The sequence below is a fragment of the Chelonia mydas genome, chromosome 6 (assembly GCF_015237465.2).
Source record: "Chelonia mydas isolate rCheMyd1 chromosome 6, rCheMyd1.pri.v2, whole genome shotgun sequence".
Lineage (NCBI taxonomy): Eukaryota > Metazoa > Chordata > Testudines > Cheloniidae > Chelonia > Chelonia mydas.
This window is the reverse complement of record NC_051246.2, coordinates 82,031,455-82,051,847: the sequence shown is the minus strand read 5'-3', so window position 1 is coordinate 82,051,847 and position 20,393 is coordinate 82,031,455. Positions and strand designations below refer to the sequence as shown.

Below are 20,393 nucleotides of genomic sequence, written 5' to 3'. Positions count from 1 at the left end.
CCTTACTATGGAGCCATGGTCAGCATTTCCATTGTGTTACAGAAGTAAAATACAACTATTTTGTATCTTTGCTTCAGTGATAGGTGTCTTTTTAAAAGGAGGGGCTTGGGACCTGAATGCTGCTATGCATCCTTATCTTCAAGCTTTTAATGAAATGAAAAGGTGTTAATTAAACTATGCTCTGTTTGAGACCAAGCGTGACTCTTACACGCATGTTTCGTGTGATGCTATGGCCCATAGGCATATATAGTTGATTTACTAGTCTGTGCAGCTCTCAAAAATCTCTGATTTACTGGAGATACAGAGTTGTGTATTTTATTAAGGAGGTGGAAGCAAGGTGAAATGCTACCCAATGCTGCATGGGGTGAAGTTCATAGATACTAAGGTCAGAAGGGACCATTACGATCATCTAGTCTGACCTCCTGCACAACGCAGGCCACAGAATCTCACCCACCCACTCCTGCGAAAAACTTCTCACCTATGTCTGAGCTATTGAAGTCCTCAAATCGTGGTTTTCTTCCCTCATGATCTCAGCCAATGTAGTTCCATTGGACATGGTTTAGGGAGCTTTGCAGAAGTGCCGCCTTTTTTGAAGCTCAGAGCACAGCTCTGGGGACTTGTACCACAGCAATTCCCAGAGGGAATATGAAGGAGGGTGGGAAAGGTCATAGGATTCTCCACTCTGAGTATTCCATGGTCTAAATGTAGAGGATTTCTCCTCCTTCCCCAGGGATCTCTCCTCATTGCCTAATTGAAATAATCCTGGAAATCTAACAACACACACACAATGAGTTCAATGGAAACACCCAGTGCCTAAAGGTAAGCATGTACATAAGTGCTTTGGAGGATCATGGTTTGAATGTGTCCACTAAGTTTCATATTTTCCTTTCTTGTGCACGCAAAACTCCCATTGACTTCAATGAAATTTTTGGGTGTTGTGACAGGGTATACCAGACCCTCTGAGGCCTACTGGAAACCTTGTGGCCCTGCCACACACCACCCCAAAAAAGGTCAGTGGAGAGGGTCCTCAAAGCTGCCTAGAGTAGCTGTGTGGGACACCTCCAATAAGGGCCTAGTAGCCTAGTATAAGAAGAGCTGCAGGGCCAGAGGGTGTTCAGTTCCCTGCTGGAGCTATAGGAGTGTGGATGGCTTGTATCTGACTGATGGACCTACAGAATCCTGGACAAGGCAGCTCTGTCAGAAGCTGGGGAGAGCGAGAATGAGCCCTGAGCTGGTTGCTGGGATTCCATTAGGACAAGGCCCTGAGCTAAGGGTGAAGATGGCATGGGGCCATGGGGAAGTGGCCCAGGGAATTAGAGAAGCTGTGTGACATAGTTAAAGGGACACAGCAGATGTCTGCGATCTACAGGATCCCGGGCTGGGACCTGGAGTAGTGGGCAGGCTCAGGTCCTGCCCCCACACCCCATTAGCCACTGGGGAAAAGTGGCCTGGACATTGAGGCACCCCAAAGGGGGAACAGAACTATAGTGACCCAGCTGGAGAGCTGTAGACAGGAAGCCCCAAGAGGGCAAAGACATTGTCTCCAGGGAGGGAGGCTTGGGGCACCGCTCTATCCCAGAGCAGAGACAATCTGAGAGCACGTGTGCAGGCACGTGCACTCAACCAAGGTGGTGCTCACAAGAGGTGAGTGCACCCTGTTACAGGTGTGCAGAGGATGCAGATTGGGCCATGACTGCTAACTCAGTGAGCAACTTAACTCTGTGACAATGCAGAGAAAGACTCTGGTGAGAATTGTGCTTCTGGAAAAGGTCAGTAAACAGTGCTAAGTATTTTGCTAACTCACCAGCGAATTAAAGTATTGCCATTATTCCTTAAAGTAAGCAAGCAAACATAAACATAAGGAAAAAACCCCAGACACTTAGCTGAGCGAGTACCCTTTTAGAGAAATTGTGCTTGGCAACTCTTTCTACGCAACACAGCACCACGAGTTCAAGATTAGAAATATTTAAATGGCTAAATCTTAATTTAAATGAAAGTTTTAAGCAAACATTTAACTGACATCTTTTTGCAGCAAGTCTGACTCATGTTCTGGCATTTTATTTTAATTCACAATGTGACAAAGTTTGTACTGTCAAATTAATATTTCTACTTTGCATATAAAACATTCCCAGAGATATTTATTCTCAAATTCACCAAGGCAAGCGTATTTCATACAAGTTAGCCTTGAATTATAATTGAAATATTCAAGTGAATGGTTCAAACTTAAACTATCACTTAGTATAGTAGAAAAAAAAAGGATAAATAGATCAGGATATGAAAAATTAATTTAAATCAGAATTATGAACATTGGCTTATAAAGAGAAGAGTATTTACCTCTTAGTGTTCTGTGTAGAAAAGACCACTGAAAACTGGATACAGCCAAGAATATTAAATATATATTTCTTGTGGGAGTGATTTACGGAGGATATATTGTAATTCGACTCTTAGCTGGTATAGTGACTATTAACCACAGCTCCCTGAATGCATGACGGTAGACTCATCTTCCCATTAACACTAGATACATACAGTATATGTGCACATTAAGGACCTAGGGTTCTGTCATTTTTATTTGTGCTGAGCAGTCACAATGGACTAGATTTTAGCCCACCCTATGGGGCCACACAATGGCACAAGGTGTAACACACACGCACACACAACTCCTGCATGTCCTCCTTGCATTTCTCTTGCAGATACAGGATGGAAAAAGTGAGATAATCATGAGCTATGCCCATGTTCACAGGTGGCAGGAAGTGAATAGAAAGGGACAGGGACTAGCTGGAGACTTGGCTCTGATTCCTCCCTAAAAAGACATCCACCAGAAATGAACTGGCATGGACAGGTCAATAATCTGAAAGTCATATGGGTCAGAAGTATCCTCTGGGAGCTTTCAGTCTGGCGCTTCCTTAAAATGAGTAGGTTTTATAAGCATGATCCAGCCCAATGATATCCATACAAAGTAAGGTAACACTCAATGTGAATATGTATTCAAGAAACTGGCCTTTAAAATTGCAAATCAATTTGTTCCTGTGACTGAATTCAATATAAGAATTTAGAAGCTCACTCAAAGCAATAATGTTTCTATTAGGAATTACCCATGCAATAGTTAGAGTTAGCAAACAAATTTCTAACTATTCAAATAAATGTACTATGCATGAGATTATAAAAAAGCATGTAATCTACAAATGATGAGATCACTTCCAAGCATTCAGAGGTTAGGTTCAGTTACTATAAAAATCCAAAGGTCTGGATGCATATCTGAACTTACATAAGCTTCTTTGGTCTTGATGTCAGATTGGAAATCTCACTTCCGAGACTTCCAAAACATCCTGGTTTTGCCAGATCAGAAACACCAGGAGAAGAAATGCAATAGCAGCTGTAGAAACAGATAATGCTCACAACTGAGATACATACAGCACATTCACTTTCTAAGAATTGTACCAAACATAGCTAAATAGACAACCGGTGATAGATTTTTTTTTTAATGGGGGGGGAGGGGGTCTGTGAAAATGTGTCCTTAAGAAAACCTATGAAAAGCTTTTGACCTTTTCAAATTTGCTACTTTTTTATTGAACATTTTATCAAACATCTTTTTGAAAACATTCTCAAAATGGTTATCAATTTTTCATTTGGGTTTTCAATAAGTGGAAGATTTCAATAATGATTCTGATGTTTTTGATCAAAATTTCATTTAAAAATTTGGTATATTTTTAAATGGCCCAATTTTGAACCTTGTTAATGGAAACAGTTTTGAAATTTTTCATGAATTTTTTTTCACTCTTTAACCAGCTGTAATATTAGTCATATGGATATTTCTCCTTGGCTTTTAAGAATCAGTATGCATCAGATATCTACTGTGAAAAGTGGGCTGAGATTTCCTCCTGTCATATTAATCCATCTCTCTCACTCAAAAGTAGCTTTACATTCTGTACCATAGCCATATCCCCACTATTTATGATTTGATGGGTCATTTTCTTGGACTGTTCTTGCAAACCATGGAAAGAGCTGCTACTTCATAGTTTCACAGAGTTTAACGCCAGAAGGGACCATTAGATCATCTAGTCTGACTTCCAAGACATTACATTTCACTCAGCAACCCCTTAGACAAGTGGTGGGCAACCTGCGGCCCGTGAGCTGCATGCAGCCCATCAGGGCAAACTGCTGGTGGGCCGCCAGACAGTTTTTTTACATTTGCACGGCCACCTGCAGCTCCCAGTGACAGCGGTTCACTGTTCCCGGCCAATGGGAGCTGCGGGAAGCGGCACGGGCCCAGTACGGGCTGCAGGTTGCCCACCACTGCCTTAGACTAAAGGATTTCAGTCCTCAGGAGACCAAACCATGTGCCACAGGCAGAGAATGGGAGATACCAAGGTGCCACCAGTGTCTGAGGACATGACAATGGCAAGGAGTTGATTAGGTCAGATATTCCCATAAGAGCCCAGCAGGGAAAACACGCCCCATGCTGCAAAAGAAAGTGAAAGTCTGATCTGGGAGAAAGATCATTCCTATCTCATATCTGGCAATCAGTATGACTCAGCATGTTAGGAAGACTGACCAGCCAGGCATCTAGAAAAAGGCTTCTCTGTACATCTCAGTACACTGGTCTACCCCTCTCATTGTGAACTCGTAGGATTATACTTTTTATGTAAACAGAAACAAATAAGAAATTGTTTCCATTCCTGGATTCACTGCCCCCTTATTATATTTACATTCTGTGGTTGTGTTTTACATATTCATCTCCAAAAAGCAGGATCAGAAAAAGTCATCCTCATAAACTGAGTACGTGTGGGTGCTTATATTTGCTTTTATAACGATGTCCTCCAAATGTCATATGAGTTAAGACACATTTTTCTAAAATAATTCCATGTGCAGAAAAACAATCATCCCTAAATTTATGAAAATTGTATATCCCTAATCCTTGCTAAAATCTATTTATCTCTTTCTATACTAGGGATTTCTAAGGCCCCTATCACGGGAGTGTGTATATGCTACATTTCTGATATCCACTTAACTTTATTTCATGCATATCATGAAAAGAGTGAGAAGTTAGTGCACATAAAGTACCTCTCTTTTAAAAGTGACCTTATTAAGTATCTTTGAAGGCCATGAAGTGCTGGAGGGGGCTCTCCAGGACTCCTGGGAGTACTTGTTAAAATTCTATCAAACTGAAGGGAAGGTTTGGATGATTTCCTTGCCTCTGATGGAGTTTGCCCCCACCTTCCTCCCCTCTGAGTACTGATAAATCATCCTGCACAGGCAACTTCATTAAAATACATCCAAAGAGCACTTCCTTTTTGCCTTTGGAAGGAATCAGATTTCACCAAATGGCAGGTATTTAAAAATAATATTCCCCATGTGGAGGAGATCCCAAGATCTTTCCTACAAGGTGTTCATCTCCACTGCATGGCAAATTATTCAAGTTGAACACTTTGCTATACTTTAGATCTACCCGGTGTAATTTTCAGGAACAATATTAAATGTACTTAATATACATTCATTTGCCGAGTGATTGTTGTACTAACAGGCAAAGTACTAACAAGCTTTAACAGGACTTTATTTTCAAAATGGAAACCTCTTTACCAAGCTGCTGCTGCATCCTCTGTAGCTTTCTCCCAGCCTCTCAACTCCTCTCCCCTCCTTCCTGTTTCCTGTCCTTTCAGACTCCGAACAGCCAGTGCTCCCAGTTCTAATAGTTACAAGCAACATCTAAACAGTGATGTTGCTTCCTTCTTGGTTATAGTCATGACAGAGAGCTTTGTTGTTGTGGTTTGATTATGGAAACGAATGCATAGTCTTGTGTCTTTTGCAATCTTAACACAAGACATTTATATGCCAAATACTGTGTTTACTAACTATACACAACATTGCATGGCCTAGTTTTTACAAATAAATTAAATTAAATTGAGGGCCACTAGAGGGCTCACCAATACTTACATGGATGCTGCCTACTTCCTACACACAAATAGATTGACTAGTGTTTTGCCCCTTCTCTCTGTGGATGCATTCTACACAGCAACTGGGAGGTGTAATTCCCAGCTCAGGTAGATATACCCTTGCTAGCTCTGCTTGAGTTGGCATGCTAAAATTAGCAGCATGGCTGGATTGGCATGGGTGGTGGCTCAGGCGAGCCACTTGAGTACATACTCAGGTCATTAGGTAGGCTTTTACACACTGCTAATTTTAGTATGCTACCCAAGCTCAGAATAACACTTCACAGACCTACCCTTGAGCAAAATACATTCCTGTGCAGCTCATGCAAGGCTTATGCGTGACATAAATTTTACTTAAAATGTCATAGTTAAAGCCTGGCTCAATTTAAATGAATAGCAAAACTCACTGACTGACCTAGGTGGGGCCAGGATATCACACTCTGGGCTTAAGTCAGATTTAGATGGTGCTCGGCCCTTGTGAAGGTTCTCTGAACATGTGAATGGCTCTTACGGATGGAAGGGGTTGGAATGGGGGCAGGGAAGGGGTGGGAAGAGGCAGCGCAGGGGCGGGGCCTCACGGAAGGGGTGGAGTGGGGGCGGAGCCAGGGCAGAGAGGGGGGTGGTCAGTGGTGTGGCCCTCGGGCCAATGTACTAGTCCTCATGTGGCCCTCGTGGTCATTTGAGACCCCTGCCCTAGATGCATGTTCCTTGCCAGCTAACAGTGGAGCATATTCATTCCTGGTTTATAACAAAAAAGGGGGAAAAAATGTGGGAGGCCCTTGTCAAAATATTGGCAACCTCTGAATCTCGGTAGGATAGTTCCTTCCGCATTTGTGTATTGTTCCTTTTTATTCTTCTATTCATAATGTTTGATCTTAGCCAAGTATTTCTCTCTCTCTCTGATATTTCATGCTTTGCGAATATTGTTGTTTTCCATTGTGTTTATTGATTTAAAATCCAAAAGAACAGTCTGAGCATAAAAGTGAGTCATTCATCTTTCTCTGTGACAAACAGTTATTATGAATATTTACCTTTTTGTTTTCTTCTAAGACAAATCTTGCCTTCAGTTTTGCTTCCCCATTTTCTGTTTCAAACATGTGTTATTTTAAATTGAAAACAGTTGTATCTCACAATAGTGGCAGACGTCTTGAGTTAGGTCATATGACCCCTGGGTGCAAGCAATCTGTACACGCAGTACTTTGACTGAAGACTCTCTTTATGTTATTACCCCTTCATTGCTGCTAGAACTGCATGTGCCCTGGCAGAAGGTTTCTATAGAATGTCCATTCAAATGAAACATCAGCACATTCAGACTCTGGCAGCCAGGTTTATACTGGAGGAACACATTTCACAGATGTACAGTATCTTGTTCCATATTCAGCAGACTAAGTCTTCAGTTAAACCACTGAGCTGCTACAAACCTTTTCTTTGAATGAGCTTATAATATAGTAAAATAAAGGGCCAGATTCTGTGTTATGCTCCGGCACCTTTGTGCCTCCTAGCAATGCAAAGGGGCTGGATTCTGGCTGTAACTCACCAAAGCCAGCTCCTGCACCATCTATCCCCACACTCTTCACCCCAATGTATGGGAGAGACCAAGGGTAGGGGCATAGTGGAGCTTCACTCTGCTATATCAACCCATCACTGCCCTAATGTCTTCTAGAAACCCTATATCAGAGGGATAGGATAAAGAAGTCACTACGTGGCCCTAGCTCATGTCAAAGTTGGGTCAGGGAGTTGTAACTGGCTCTTTGGTGGCCCTTCCTGCTTCCTGTACTGAGTGGAACTTAGACCTAGGAGACTATTGAGCCCATAAACTTCAATGTCAGCAGTACTTTTGGTTAAAAAGAACACTTTTGCAAACGTTGAACTCTTTTCCTGATAATGAGATGGACCAAATATCTGATTTGTTTACATTTCTTTGAGCTAGACTTTTCATTTACTTTGAGTTTAGTGTAGATGGTGGTGGGCAGGTGTCCACCCCAAGAGCAGAGTAGGGAAGGATCTGGAGAGACACCGTTCCCTTCCTGCTCCCTACTTGTTCCAGGAAGGTAGTACTACCTGCTTCCTCCTCAGATGGTCCTGAATGGAAGAGCAAGTAGCACAGCACTCACCCATGCCTGTGCACTTAGGCTAGGGGGGAGACCGTGAAGAGGCAAAAGTAGGGGAAAGCAGAGTGTGCCTTACTGCCCCTCATATCCCTGCCTAGTCTCACACTCTGAGCCAATTAAGCCCTTTATGACCAATTAAAGAAAAAAATAGAGATTTGGAACAATACTGACAAAAGATTCTTCTACATCTATCTCCTCCAGTCAGTAATGAGCAAGTCTCTTTCCCCACATTGCCACTGTCTTCCCGCATCCCCACTCCCCCTCCCCAAGGATAAGTCTGAAGGGGGAGAGACCTTTGTTCATATTCTGATGGGTGCCTGAGGAGCCTGGGGGAAATGAGTTCTGCAGTGAAGGAACCTTCAGCCAGAATGCCCTTTCAGCAGCCTCTCTGTAACACAGGGGGAGATAAGGAATCTGTAAGCAAAGCAATGTCCCAACAGTCTTTATAGGTACCAACCAACATAATAAACTTCTCCCAGAAATCCACTGGGAGCCATTGCAGATCATGGAAAACAGTGCGCTACCTGTGGACATTCCTGTATAACAAGCTTCACTTTCGTGCAAGTCTTAAAATCTGTATTATTATGTCTTATAATAAATCTTAAAGTCTGTACGGTTAATCTGTCTCCAGGTGACAAAGGCATGGATGATAGTTGCCACGTCAACATCTGAAAGACAAATCTGAAACTTTACTGTCAAGCACAAATAGAGAAAACCATTTTTGACTACCATTACTCCATGGACATCCAATAAAAGACCCCCTAGGTATGAATCAGGATATCAAAGAGCTGCCATTGGAGGCACTGACATAATCTCATTCATTTCTCTGGTACTACATTTGCTTTCAAGAGAAAGTGTCTGAAGACTGTTAATTCCTTTCATACCCCATATTGTAATGAACTTCCTGGGACATTGCTATGTATCTTCCCTTGACCTCATATGAGCTTGAAGGAAAGGATGTAGCCAGCAGAGGACATTGTATTACTCAATTTAACATCCTGCCAATAGTTTTTCTCTAGATAATTTGTTTAATAGAGAATAAGGGAAGGATAGACCACTTTTAATTTGTACAATAGTCAGACTGGCTTTGTCACCTTAGTTGCCATGCTCTGCTCAGGAATTGGTGATGTCATTTGGGTGGACATTTTCTTAGTGTCATTCAATATAACAGCAGCAGACATACTGAGCAATATTCAAATTCATCCTTTGGTTGATGTTCCTGAACTTGGAGGAAATTCATGGGTGATTGTGACTGTGACTTACTCACATGTATTTTTCTTTCTTTTGCAATGTTTGAGTCTTATTTCAGCTTCCTTCTTGACATGCAGCCTATGGCAGTGTTCTAGGAAGGCAAGATTTCATTGACACTTAACAGAAAGATGTGTGAAAAATGGCAATGACAATGATGGGTTGGTAGCTAGTGAAATAGTAAAAGAAATCTGTGCCCAATGTGTTTGGATAATAACAGTTATGTGAGGGTGCTATATTGAGCAGGACCCCTTGCTGAAATCAGTCTGAGAAATTATCATCAGTATAATCACAGTCACATGGACTTTGTTTCACGCATTTTCCCCAAGCAAATTTAAAGAAACAAATGCAAAAATAAATTGTGTTAATGTCCGTGTAACAGAGGGTTAGACTGTGTGATTTTTTAGAATCACTGCAGCATGTTACGAGTCATGTATGAAATATAAATGCCAAAAGTAATGTGTCACCATTTTGGGGTGACAAAACAACATATAGATCTGCATATCTGAAAATGTTTTAAGTAAAAAAAAATATCCAAACCCCACTTCTCACAGCCAACTGACTATTTTTTTTGCCAAATATAAGGAAAAAACATATCTATTTTCTATGCATTTTCTCTACAACCTGGAAAAAAACATGCATTTACTATGAGTAACACACGTTTTTCTACCTACAGCATTTAATCCGCAGACAACCATATGAGATATTAATATTTTTACTTCAGGAGGCACTGAGCTAAAGCACTCCCAGGGCTACTGGGGGAAGAGAGAGAGAGATTTCCATGCTGAATCAAGAAGTAGGCACTTTTGTATTGAACTGCAAACTAATAATAAACAAACAAAAATAAATAATAAAAAGTTAATTCCCAATGTGATATTACTAGCTGCCATATGTTTAACTTCTACATATGGGGTTTTGCTCACTTGTTTGAATCCCTTCTTTTTCAAAAATGTTGTAAAATGAAATGAAAAATAAAATTTGCTCTCTCCTTTTGAAAATCAAAATGAAAGTTGCTGCCTTAGTTACAACTTTAATAATTTTCTTTATTCCAACTGTAAGAGGGTGACTTGCCTCTGGGCTGCCCTGACTACGGGATGAACCACACCTGGTGGTCCCAGGGTGATCCCAGGGTCAAAGGTGTCAGAAAGCTGCAGGGAGAGAGGTGTTCCTACAGTGGTCCCTGAGGAAGGTATAGTTCCTTGTGGAGGAGGGGTACTGCACAATGGAATGCAGTGCAATGCAGCTTAAGCCTTGGGGGGTTGTGTTCATTTTGAGAATGTTGGTAATTTAATGATAATCACACACACACACACACACACACACACACACACACACACACACACACACACACACACACACACACACACACACACACACACACACACACCAGACCTAAGGTAGGGCTGTGATTGAAAAAGACTGTGCGATTTTGCTGAAGGAGATCTAAAAAAGGGTAAAACAGGGACTGAGACACCCTCTGGCTATGAGAGGGCGCTCAAGTCGTAGCTGACCCCACCATGCAAACATAATGAACATTGCTGCACAGGGGAAATTCCATCGCCTGTGTTAATATCCTTTCTGGCCTTCCAAATCTATGAATTTACACTTGTCTATATATTTCCAGGTAAAACAAAAGCTGGCTAGCTGAACAGGCAGACCCCATTGTCAGAATTATTCAGCAATGCAGCTCTACAGCCAAAGGAGGTAAGAAACTATACCATCAGCATAAGAGTAAAAGGGGAAAAAATGCTCCGTTAGATCTTCTGACAGGATCACATGGGATTTTATTGGTTAGAAACTGTAAATAAGCTATCTATTTAATCCTTTCATCCATAAAGCATGCGTGGAAATGAGTGCTGGTATTCTCCAAAGATCATAGCCTGAGTAAATGCAGGACTCTGTTTAGGACAACCGAATGCAATAGACACATCCTCATGATTCCTCAGACCAGCCACAGACTGCACGTTTCAAGCAATTTAACACATTCTTTCAGTAATGTATTGCCATAATACCATGATTACCACACATGTTGACTATGAGGAAAAAACACCTCTGCTTTGCTTTACTCTCTCTTTGAAAGATGCAATCCCCAATCTAGTGCCTTACATATAGAAAATATATTCAAGATACTATTTATGAAACATGTTTGCAACCATAAAGAGTTAGTACAGTAATTCTCTGAAATAACAGATCCATAGAGTTTAAGGCCAGAAAGGACCATTAGATTGTCTAGTCCAGGAGTCTCAAACACGCGGCCCACGGGGTTATTTTCTGCGTCCCGCCAGCTCCCCGCGACCCCCCCAGCATTTACCTAGAGCAGCTCTGGCCCAGCATGCACCGGGGCAGGGCAGGCTCCCTCCCTGCCCTGCCCTGCCCTGCCCCCGTGCCGCTCCGGCAAGTGGCCGGGACCTGGGGGAGGGAGGGGAACAGGGGTCTGTGCGTTGCCCTGGCCGCTCCTCCAGGTTCCGCCCCCGAAGCTCCCATTGGCCATGGTTCCCCGTTCTCAGCCAATGGGAGCTTCAGGGGAGGTACCTGGAGGAGCGGCCAGGGCAACACAGAGACCATGTGGCCCGCCCCCCCCCAGATCCCGGCCGCGACACGGGGGCAGGGCAAGCAGGCAGGGAGCCTGCCCTGCCCCCGGTGCGTGCCGGGCCAGACCCGCCCCCCAAATCCCTCCTGCAGCCGAACCCCCTGCCCTGAGCCCCCTGCCGCACCCCGCACACTTCCTGCACCCCAACCCACTGCCCTGAGCTGCCTGCCACATCCTGCACCCCTTCTGCACCCCGTGGGGGCAGGAAGGGGGCAGAGTTAGGGTGGGGATTTCAGGGAAGGGGTTGGAAGAGGCAGGGCAGGGGTGGGGACTCACAGAAGGGGTGGAGTGGGGGCGGGGCCAGGGCAGTGGGTGAGTGGTCAGTGGTGCGGTCCTCGGTCCAGGTACTAGTCCTCATGTGGCCCTTGTGGTCATTTGAGTTTGAGACCCCTTGTCTAGTCTGACCTCTCTAAAGAGCTCTTAATGGCTATTAACAGAGAGAAAAACATTTTTTTTTTAATTTTGCAGAGTTCAAATGAAGTTTTCTACCTAATTGGATGGCATTTGGGAGGCTGCTTGTTTGTCTAACTTCCTGACTCGTACAAATGTAATTGTGTCCTCCGGGCTTTGGAAGTTGTAGGATTGTCCACTCAATGTTACCAAGAGCTTTGCTAAGTAGAACACATGCATGAAAATGGGGGTGTTTCAGTTCATTGTTTACCATACTATAGCAAAGCGTTTGCCCCTTTTTTAACAGTCTAGTATTATAGTAAGTTTAGATACCAGGTATTGAATTCAATTCCATAATGAAACATTGATCCATGTTTTCTCCAAAAGCATTATTTCTCAGTCAGAAATATACAAAACTTCCAATATTACTGCACAGTTGACATACAGACAAGGATCATTATCACTGAAACACGGGGTTAAAGCTGAACATTTACCCACTCAGCTGTGCATATTTAAGCTATTGCAGCACATATGAGTCTATATGTAAAATAACCTGCTGTTCCTGGGACTCTGTAATACCGAGGCACAATAAAGAAGGTTAATAACTCTAGAATTTCCTGGGTTTTGCCAGACCTTTAATACTATGTTCATGAAGCTTTCGTTGTGTGAAAGATAATGTTGTGGTAAAAGAATTAATGTTGCTTAGTGTTCTTTAGGAAGTGCCAGGAAAATGTTTGAGATACACTGTCTATTTTTGTGGGTGTCACTTTCCTGTGCTTGGTATACCACCGCTAACACGTTATTCCCTGAACTCTGCCGGCATTATGGAATGAGCCCCAGTTTCTCAGTCGAGACTGTGAACCTCTGGGTTTGAACAACCGGGGTGAGAAAACCTGGCAGATGTTCCACCACAGTTGGCCTCAGCATGCCTTATCAGAGCAGCACAGAGAATGAACAGCTGATCCCCAGCTTTAGGCTTTTTATAAAGATTGCATTTTTTTCTTGTTTCAAATGTAAAATGACTGCTGTAGAAACAAATTAAACAAGTGGGCAAGTATGGAATGATCTAGTCTTTGTTTTCAAACCCTGAACTTAATATAGAAGCTTGTACATATGCAAGCTCTTCAGTGTGAGGCATATTGCCCAGTGCTTCTCTCTCACAGATGCAACACATATTGTGTTTTCTACAAAATGACATGTGAGTTGTGGTTGGGATTATTATTTTTTTTTTTTTTAACATTCAGGTTCCTGAGATCTATCTTCCCTTTTGGAGAGGGGTTAAGAAATAAACCGTCATATTAGGCCTGCTGTCAAATGACATGGTTGGATAACAGGTGAGTGTGAGTGGGCCCAAGTAAACCAGGACCTCTCACTGCTCATCAGGGGACCTGGAGGATTCTCACCGCAGTGCTAGCAGAAGCCGATGTCCTGCAGCTGCTGGTGTGACTGGTTGATAAGGGAAGAGGGGACCAGTGCAGTCTAAATCACAAGTCATGGGCACCAACTCTGGCCCTATTTCTGGTGGTGTCATTGTGAGTTCCACTCATCCTCTTTTCCCTGACATTACGCATGGATGCAACAGGGTACCAACAGGGGAGCCAGCAGAGGAGCAGGATGACTTGAAACCAGAATCCTGTGCAACCAAAGCAAGGGAAGCAAGTTTGACCCAAGACCATAAACATTGCTGCTGCTGGTTATTGCTGTGACAGCAGATATCTAAGCCAGTCTGTTTCCTACCATTTCACATTCTTCCCAGAGCAATACTGATCCTTATGGCCTGTACGCTATGACTAAGAAAGGAACAAAATTAAAGAAGCTTGCAAACATGGGCATTACCCTAGAAAATTACACCTAGAAAGCACACATGCAAAATTCCATGTAAGAGGTCACCATAAACTAGCCTTATTGTAACATAACTAGTGTATATATATATATATAGTTCGGAGATGGGGGAAAACCTCAGAAGGTTCAGTTTGGATTCGCAACTGAAAATTTCTCCCTTCTCTTGAAGTAGGAATTGTTTCATGAATTTAAAGTAATTTCAAGTCCTCAGATGAAACTTAAATGTTCAAAAGAAGTTTTAATGAACCAATTGGGCAGACGTACAGATGACAAGATGCCACTGATGGAATGGAAAGAGTGGGACACTGCTTTCAAAACTCAGATATACTTACGAAACTATCCTAGCAGGGAAAAAAGTTCATTAAAAATCAAGCATATGGGATTCTCCTCTCCAACTCGGAACCATAAACAGAGATGGTGGAATATTTCTATTTTAATCTATAATGCCCTGATTTTTGGAGGACAGTGAGATAATTCTTCCAAATTTAGCACTGTCTACACTATAATCAGAATTGTTTGAAAATTCTAAGGCTCTGAGGAAGGCCCAAAAGATTGATCTCAGGGTTTGAATAAGGGTCACCGTATGTTCTTTCTGTAATATTATTTTATCAGTATTAGCTACTGCAATCAAGAATCAAAATTCGAATCAGAATCAATTGATTCTCACTGTTTTGCTTCCAAGTTGCATTGCTTGTCAAGAATGTCGCCTCATACACTCTTCGGGTTGAGAACTCCAAAGTGAAGTTAAATGGTTTTGTCACCCTGGGGACACAGGAGGCAACATTTTTGACAAGCCAGGAGATGTGGAAGTGCATTCTTTAATGTATTACTAGACAGGGCCCCTGTTTGCAGCTTTAAGTTGCTGGTACAACCTGCTTTAAAATAGAAAGCAGATTTTAGAAGTAAATGTTCTTCTAAGAGGAAAAATAAAGGATGCTTTTGTTTGGATCTGCACATCTCTGTCTGTCAGCTTTCCACTATTTCTGGTCAGCTACACAATGGAGAGCAGCTGAGAATTTAATTGCCAAGAGCTTATGTGTCAGGAGAGGTGTGATTAAATGGGAAAATGTGCTTTTCTTCTTTAATAAATTCCCCTAACCAGCAGTAGATGAACTTGTTTGCTCAAAATAAGAGCCAGACTGAACCCGAATCCTTTTATAGGGTTGGTTTGCTTGAAATAAGTCAGCAATCAATTTTTGTGCTAGTGCTGAGCTTCAGTCTGTGCCAGCCTCTGCCACTATGATATTGCTGGCTTGTAAAGATTAGTCAGGGTATTATTTGTACCACAGGCAAAGATTAGCAAAATGCGCACTTTGCAAGCCAAGAGGCAGAAAGACAAAATTGAGTAGTGGGACGGTTCTTCCTGCTTCAGGAATGCCAACATAACACTGTATTAATATGAGTGCTTTCACATCAGTGATGACTCAATGAATATGTTCATTATGACCTTTTGTTGAAGTCACCTGGTGCAGTGGCAGAATGAAGCTTTTAGATTATCGAGGGGCAGGAAAGTGTCCATTCTGGGGTTTGCACCTTTATAAGTTATTTTGGATTTTGCTTGAAATGGTTGCTTCTGATATGATCAGACTGATGTCATGTGGGTTAGAGTAGGGGCCTGGGTGCCACTACGCCTGGGTTATATATTCCTGGCTCTGTCACTGACTTCTTTTATTGTCTTTGTCCCTGGTCATTTATGGAATGATTTTCAGAGTTGCTGAGCACTCAAAACACTCATAAAGTCAATATATGTATCTAGCCTTGGGGAGTAGAAACTAACATGTCTTCCTGACTGATTAAGATGTTAGGAAAATCCAGTCCTCGGAATGAAAATTAATTTCAGGGTAACACTTTCTGACAATCACATGTGCCAATTTAAAAAAAAATGTGGTCCACTGAAAATAGGCTTTAAAGATAACATAGAACTGTTTCTAAGAGTTCTAAGTGTCAACACTCTGTCTTAAAAAGCATGTTTTCTACAGAATTTATTCACACTGCCTATAACAATGCACCTGTAGATCTCTTGTTATAAAACTCAGTTACATTGGTGTGAAGAGAGAGGGTAATGGAATTACTCCTGATGTACACCGTTGTAATTGAGATAAGAATTGAGCCTAAAGAGTTCCTGCCTGAAAGAAAAAGCCAATTGGCTTCAAACTGGGAACAGTAAAGGACCACTTGCTAGGAAGGCTAATCAATGGCACCTCAAGCACTGAGTGGAATTGCTAAACATTCATTAACATTGGATTGCTTTTTCATTCACTCTCCCTTTTGTCTTTTGGAAGTTTTCATGGTTTGTTAGGGGGCTTATTCCTTCACGCACTTACTTCCCTCATCCTTCTCGCATGAACAGAAAGCAACAATACCCGAAGTCCAAAGGTGCAAAAAATTCGATGTTTATTGGGGTGAACTTCCAGCAAGCATGATTCCAGTTTCCTTCCTCAGTGTCCCCCTTCCCAGCTCTGACACCACAGAGCCTTACACCTGTGTCCCTGTTCCCCTATTCCCCTTTAGCAAAACATGATTCCAATTTCCCCACCCCCATTGCCCCCACACCCACCCACTTCCTGATTGACTGCAGACTATATAGTAAAACTTGAGTTCCGCTTAGCTATACCTTAACCAATCATTTTCCTGAAATTTAACTAACATCCTAACATATTGTAACATGATTATGTAACCAATTATATCCCATCACCTTAATTAGTTTACACCCAGCAAAATTAATTATACAGCAGATAGAAACAATCACAGAACCAGACAGAGATTATACAGACAAACAATGGCAAAGTGGGAACTATAATGACAAAACAATACAGAAGTGAGGATTTCACATCCCAGCTATTGATAAGTGAGTTCTTGCCAGACAGGATGCTATCAAACTAAGTTTCCTTTTACATCTTCTAGGCACTTCCCTTTCTCTGGAGGTGACAGGCATTATCAGGACAGGAGTGTATTCCTAACAGCCCAAGAGCACCTTATTTCAGTGTGACTAGTTTGGAATGTGAGGAGGTGACTGGTTGCTTCCCAGCTTATGGCTGCCTCTGCTGCTTAGCCAAAGGCCTTAGCCTAAGAACAGGGCCTCTGACTGTCACAGTAAGAGAAGGACTTTACACTGGCAGACAGTGATTTTGATTCTTTCTTTTATACCTCTATAACTAGCCAAGTGATAAGAATACACCTAAATTCTTAGAGTATAGGCCTTTACAGACAGGCCTGAATATCTATATCCTAACATGGTTTTCTTTATAACTGGTAGCAGTGGATTTCCATAATTTTTGACATGATTCCATTAATGTTACATAATCCCACATAATGTGGTTGGGGAGTGCAAGTGAGCCAACTGTTGCTTAGCAAAGCAGGTAACTAAGGGTAATTTAGGCAATTTACTGCCACTTTAGGTGCTGATGTCTAATATTAAATCCTCAAAACTTTGGCCCAGCTGCTACCTAACCCTGTAGATGCCTAAATTTCCACCAGTAAAGTTCCTTAGGCGCGTGTCTACATTTACAGCGTTGCTGTAGAGCTTAGTGAAGATGCTACCTACACCAATGGGAGAGCTTCTTCAGTCGGTATTCTACCTCCCTGAAAGGCGGTATCTATGTCAATGGGAGAAGCCCTCCCATCAACTTAGTGGAGTCTACACTGTGGGTTAGGTCAGTATAACTAAATCGCTCTGGGGTGTGGATTTTCCAAATCCCTGCATGATGTAGTTATATGGACATAGATGGGTAGTATAGACCAAGCCTAAATGTCTGCTGGTATCCATGCACAAAGCCAACTACATCCTGATGCTGTCAAGCAGCTCAGTGGCTAAACCCCAGCTGTGTCCTCATGCTAGACATTCACCCACCTATCTTGCCTGCGGGGCCTGATCTGGGAGGAAATTTAGGCATCTACAGAAGGCTGCCTTGGAACATGCCTCACAGATCAGCACTGTCACAAAACATGGTAGAGGTGCCCCCATTAGTATAAAATAATTATTCATTGAAGCAGGGACCAGAACTTGACACGCCCATGTCCTAGGCTTAGCCCTCCACACTCAGTAAAAATAATCTCAGAAGAGTATGTGGATAGAGTCATGAGTTAAAGTCTCATTTTTGACACGTAAATGAAGCACCTGACTATAGGCTCCCCTTTTTTGGCTTTACTCTTATAAATAAGCAGGAATAGCTTAGTGGCCTTGTAGCAGCATTCTCATTAATGCCAGACTGGGTTTCTCTCAACTCTCTGTCCAGCTCAGTACTTTGCACCTTTCAATCATATGCACAACAATCTGCTCATGCTCTGAGCAAGATCAAGTCTGATATCTCTCCTCTTGGACTCCCAACACCTCCTTCCTTTCAGGAAATAAGTTTTGTATTTATGATTGTACTCATATTTGTCATGAACATAGTGTGACATTCTATACATTGGGGTCCCAGGCTGCATCCCGGGGGGATCCTGTCACACATAGAACCTACCAAGAAAAGGAAATTGGAACATTGCAATTAAACTGGTAAATACTCACTCACGTTTTATTGCTCAACATAGCTGAATAATCTGAATGCTTATTCTCACTGTGTGAAAAGATTCAAATTTCTTCAATGTGCCTGTTGAAATAGGACTAAATTAATCCTTGGTGTAATTTCCCTGAAGGTAGCTACTGTGCATTTTCTAACTTAAGTGGAAATCAATGGAGTTACACCACAGATTCATTTGGTTTATTATGTCTATACTATAGAACAGCTGTATGAAGGGTAAAGCAACAAACATAATATTCTTCCCCTTCATGTTTCCATGAAATGCCACTTAGGTACAGAACACCCTACATAATAAATAAGTACAAAAGAAATAAAATAGGTAAATCTGGGCAAACAGTTTGTATCAAATGATTTAGTTAGAATTCAGTCCTTTTTCCCCCCTCTCACCCCCCATTGTTTATGAATGGACTGATTTTTATTGATTTGCTCACTCAGTGAAATTAATACTCTTTATTTTTTAGGAACTGACAATGTGCTTGACTCTGTTCATGATAAAAGACTGGTATAGAGAAGAGAAGATGCACAGGGAAGTCAAGAGGAGTGAGTGAGTAGGATTTTTAAAAACATATTTGATTATCTCAGTTTTGGACATCACAGAAGAAGTTAGTGTTTAGGAGGGATTTGAATGATGAATTAATGGTTGTTTGGTAGACTGGAATATGGAGGGCATCATTCAGTGATTATTTTGTATGGACCAATTTCAGCCTACTGATTTCTCGTGAACAGTTCTCTGTGCATGTTCAGTATTCACAATTCAATATTCAAGATGTGTGAATGATCAGCTAAAAGTCTCATGGTATCGTTCCCATTACATGGATGACCTGAACTTTGAGGGTAAAATCCTGATCGTATTGAAGTCAATGGCAAAAATTCCCTTGATTTCATCTTGAATGTAGTTTCATCTTGTTTTGTGTTTAAATTAATCTCCGCTGTAGGTCTGAAATTTATGTTTCATATTATTAATTTGTCCTACAGGAATGTGTAGAGGCTCCAGCTGAGATTGAGGCCCCATTATGCTAAACTAAACACATAGTAAAAGACAGTGCCTGCCCCAAACAGCTTACAGTCTATCTAGCGAAGGCAAAAGGTAGGAAGGTAGACAGAGGCCATACAGCTGGCTTGTAGCAGAGATGGCAATAGACCTCAGGTATCCTGATTAGGACTCATGTTCCCTAATCAGTGGGCCCCACAGCCTCCCATAATATTAGCACAAAGCTTTGCTTGTAGACATGTTCCCAATGGGCACATAAGAAGGTGTGAGAAGACAGTAAAAATGAAAATCTAATCAGAAGTCCTCAAAATGTTTGTGAGTAATTTCTCATTATGTCTACTCAATAGTCTAGTCAACATTCAAATCAATTTCATCTGTGTGCCACTTTATATCCAGTGGGATCAAATACAATTATATATGATAAGTGTGCAATAAAAGATGTCCTGACCATGCTCCTTAAAGCCACATTTTACAAAAAGTAGCAATTGTCTTCCCTGATTAATATGTTCTTATAGCAAATAATACATACATTGTTCTTTTGTAACTTAAAATGTAATCTCTGTGCTGATTTGAAATTCAGAAAACACACTAGATTATGCTTTCAGGTGGCAAAAGCTCCAGGGGTCCCTGGCTGCCTTTTGTGTTACACAGGCTCCTAGAGAGCTCAGGCTGACAGATGCTTATCAAACATTCATGTAAACACTGCTGTCAAAGCTGTGCTCTCTGGTACTGCCTCTACACAAGAGGGTCAGCATGGAACATAATTAAAGCAAG

At 41.9% G+C, this 20,393-nt stretch overlaps 1 long non-coding RNA gene across 1 annotated transcript; it reads left to right on the top strand.

Annotated features, from left to right (window-relative positions):
- Positions 1-10,910: 10,910 nt before the first annotated feature.
- Positions 10,911-19,191, top strand: LOC122466343. The gene is made up of 3 exons (XR_006291762.1): positions 10,911-10,990; positions 13,511-13,600; positions 19,090-19,191. It is a non-coding gene; the product is annotated as an uncharacterized LOC122466343 (long non-coding RNA).
- The last annotated feature ends 1,202 nt before the right edge of the window (positions 19,192-20,393 follow it).